This window comes from Fukomys damarensis, unplaced genomic scaffold (assembly GCF_012274545.1).
Source record: "Fukomys damarensis isolate Sample0158 unplaced genomic scaffold, DMR_v1.0_HiC HiC_scaffold_27, whole genome shotgun sequence".
Taxonomy (NCBI): Eukaryota; Metazoa; Chordata; class Mammalia; order Rodentia; family Bathyergidae; genus Fukomys; species Fukomys damarensis.
Window position 1 is genome coordinate 34,248,115 of NW_022900939.1, and position 3,990 is coordinate 34,252,104.

General features: G+C 49.6%; 1 pseudogene; it reads left to right on the forward strand.

Moving 5' to 3' along the window:
• Positions 1 to 2,395: 2,395 nt before the first annotated feature.
• Positions 2,396 to 3,586, forward strand: LOC104874200 (annotated as a pseudogene).
• The last annotated feature ends 404 nt before the right edge of the window (positions 3,587 to 3,990 follow it).

Genomic DNA, 3,990 nt, shown 5'->3' on the forward strand with positions numbered 1-3,990 from the left:
TTAAAACACTCAAGAGAAAGAATTTTAAAATATTTACAGAATCATGAAAGCACCCAAGCAGCCAAGTAACCAAAGCCATCTTAAACAAAAAAAACAAGGCAGGAGGCATTATGCTTTCTGGCTTCAAAGTATACTAAACAGAGCTAGATGTGGTAGCACACACTTATATTCCCATTGTGGGGATGCTGAGGCAGGAGGATCACAAGTTGGAGCTCAGACTGAGTGAGTTAGCAAGTCCCTATCTCAATGGGCTGGAGATGTAGCTTAGTGGTACAGTGCTCCTGGATTTGACCCTTAGCGAAACAAGCAAAGCAAAACAAAACTATGAAGCTGTAGTGATCAAAACAACATGGTACCAGCAAAAAAAAAAAAAATTGACTGTGTGTTCCATATTAATTTGCTTTGCTTGGGAACAGGAGGACTTCTCGTTTGGTTGTGGGCAGGGAGAAAAATGATCAAAGAAAGCGATTCTTGCCATTTGGTTCCGGGTTGCAAATGCTTTCTTCACATAGATATGTGTTCCCTGAATGGTCTGCCACAGCTACGGGCACTGAGCAAACCTGAGCAGACCCTGGAGGTAGATTAGTCTACCTTCTACTAGCCTGCCTTCCTTCCTTCCTTCCTTCCTTCCTTCCTTCCTTCCTTCCTTCCTTCCTCAGTTTTTCATCTAAGAGAAAAATGTGATATTTAATGTTCTCAGACTGGCTTATTTTGTTTCAGATAACATGATTTCTATGGAGAAACCACACACCCCAAAAAATCGCAGTTCTATTTGGTTCAGCTATAGCACTCCTGATTATATTTCTGAAAGAATTAAAGTCAGCATATTGTAGTGCTACATCATGCATACCTGTGTTTATAGCAGTGCGGTTCAGACCAGCTAAGCTGTGGGAAGACCCTCAATGCCCATCATGGATGAATAGATAAGGAAAATGTGCTATAATACACCATGGAATATTAGTCACCATCACGAAGACTGATTGTTTCAGCTGGGCTGAAGATATTTCTCCCTAAGCAAAGATCTTTTAAAAACTTACCTCCCTTTTAAAAATTTCCCCTCAAATACAAAAGCTCGACTCTACATATGTTGCTGGAACTGTGAGATTTGGAGAGGTTGACATCAGTTAGAATAATAACCACGAAGAGAATTTCCACAACCAATGTGGCGGATAAGACCCCAAGGTATTGATCTGCACCTTGCTTATTTCCTCCCTCTGAGGAACCCTGGCTTCTCCTCTTTCTACTCTGGGGTGGACAACAGCTGCCTTCATCGATGGAACACCAAAGACTTGGAAATTTATACAGAGGCCAGGGACTGAAATACCCAGCTGGGAGGTTCACAGGGATTCTCTGAGTTCTCAGAAACTCGATAACACTTGGGATGGAAAGAGAGAGAAAGCGGCAAAGAAACTGCTCACAAGAAAGTGTGGAATAAACTTGGAGAGGAACAGGAAGACCCTCTCAGGGAAGCGGGAGCGTCTGTCTCCAGAGATCCCTCTTGGTGTCCAATTCCCTCCACAAGCTGACACTCCTCTGGCTTATCACCTGCGATCAATCCTGGGTGACATAGTTGTTGCTATTTTGGGGGACCCGGGGTACCCTAGGAGGCCTGATCCCCCGATAAAGGCACAATAGGACGAAGTGATGGGCATACCCTGTGAGCCAGCTCGGGGCCGACACCCAGATCTCATCGCCGGCGCTGTAGTTGAAGCACAGAGAACGCAGAAGCGAACGAAGACCTGAACACAGAGAGAAAATCAGTGAGCTTTATGGTCTAGATCTGAAATGTGCCCCCAGATCTCAGGTGCTCAGAGGTTGGGCTTTTGGAAAGAGATTGGATTACCGGGTGCTGTCATAGCTGGCAGTGCTGCTAGGAGTCGGGCCTGGATGGAAGAGGTGGGTCCCTGGAGGCCTGACCTGCAGGATCATTCTTTTTAATTTATAATTTTTATTAGCACGTTTCCAGTGCATAATGATTACATTCTTTGTGGGGAATTGGAACACGGACACAACACATCTTAATTCTTTTCCCCCTCCCTTCTCTTTTAGCCTTTATTTCTTTTTGTCAGCATCAGATTCATTTTTTTAATCTTGTAAGTGCAGGTTAATAATCAGTTAGGAGTTCAGAAAACACATAAAATTCCTAAGTTAATTATAATTAATCAAAGTGCACTTTTAGTTACAAAGGAAGATTTCCTAAGCCCCAGGAAACTGATGAAGAAAGGAGAGAAGGAAAGAAGAGAAAAAGAAAAGAAGAGAAAACAAAAACAAAAACAACACACATGCTCACAAAAGGCAAAAACAAAACCACAAACAAACACAAAAAGGAAGAAAAGGACATTTCTCTGTGATTTTGAAAATGTGGTGTTCTCCTGGGATCTACAGTTTTGAGGCAATGTCCAATGGAGACCTGCCCCTGGACACCCTGCAGGTGGATCCTGGGACCCTGCTGTCCTCTGCCAGCCGGCGCCTGTGGGTGCTGGAAGCCGAAATCCAGATCCTCGCTGACTGGCAGAGTAAGAAAGGTGACCGGCGATTCCTGAAGCTGGGTCGAGACCATCAGCATGGAGCTTCTCCCAAGCATGGGAAACCCCAGAAGCAGAGACTGGAAGGGAAGGCGGGACATAGGCCAGGCCCAGGACCTGGGCGACCCAAATTTGAAAACCTTCAGCCCAAGATCCAGAAGTGCGTATTCACCGATGACCCAATCGACGTGCCACGGATCCCCAAGAATGGTTCCCCCAACAGGTTCTGGGCCTCTGTGGAAGCCTACTGTGCCGACATCACCAGTGAGGCGGTGCGCACAGTCAGGAACTCCTGAAACCCCAGAAGATGAGGCGGAACATTACAAGATCCCGCTCTGGGGAGGCGTTACTCCCAGCACCGGGCTCAGGAGGATCTGCTGGAGGAGCAGAAGGACGGGCCGGGCAGCAGCCATGGCTGACAAGAAGGCCCGCCTGGGACCGCTGACCGAACTGGACACTAAAGACGTGGATGCCCTGCTGAAGAAGTCTGAGGCCCAGCCCGAACAGCCGGCAGACGGGCGCCCCTTTGGTGCCCTGACACAGCGCCTCCTTCAGACCCCGGTGGAGGAAAATATTGTTTCCCCTATGGAGAACTCTCCCAATCCGAGCGTGTCTGGGAAAGAATCTGGGCGGTCCGGGCAAGCGCCTCTCCCCAAAACCAGAACAAGTCCTCAGCGTGCCACACACCAAGTCCCCGGAGAGCCCCGGCAGGAGAAGCTGATTGCCCAGGGCCTGCTTGAGTCTGAGGACCGTCCTGCAGAAGACTTGGAGGACGAGGCCCTTGCTGAGCTGTGCAAAGGGCCTGTGGAACTGAAGGCGCTCAGCTCCCAAAACCGCACTAAGAAGCACGACCTCTGAGGTGGCGAAGGAAGAGGCGAAGCCTCTTCGCTCTTCAGGAGCTGAGGCAGCGAATCCGCATGGCAGACGGTGAGGTCATGGAAGCCTTTGGCAAGATCACAGCTGTGCGGCAGAAGAAGCAGACGCCCAGCAAGAAGGAAAAGGATCAGGCCTGCAAGACGCTGAAGGAGCGGGAGAGCACCCTGAAGCTGCTAGATGGGTAGCCCTCGCCCTGCCTCAGCTGCTTTCCCTACCCCGAGGACGCCCACTTCCTTCTTTGGGTGCCAGATGCCTTGGCCTGGGGCTTCCCATCAGAGGGTGACAGTCTGGAGCGGACTGTGGCCCTCCTGACTCTTGGCCCAGCTCTGTCTAGCCAGGATGCAGGAGGGCCTGCGGGACCGGCCTGAAGCCCAGTTTCTGCTTGGCCCCGAAGATGGGCGTTTCTCTTTTGGGTCTTCCTCTTTTCCCTCTTCCCCGTGTTCCCCATCGCTCTCCGCCATCGTGCCTTTCCCCTCCCCCTCAAGGACTTACTGCTTCCTGTGGTTTTGTGAAGAGCAAATTTAAGAATAAAGTGACTGCTGTGGTTTGGGGGGGGGAAAGACCTGTCCCTACTCGTGCTGGTAGATAA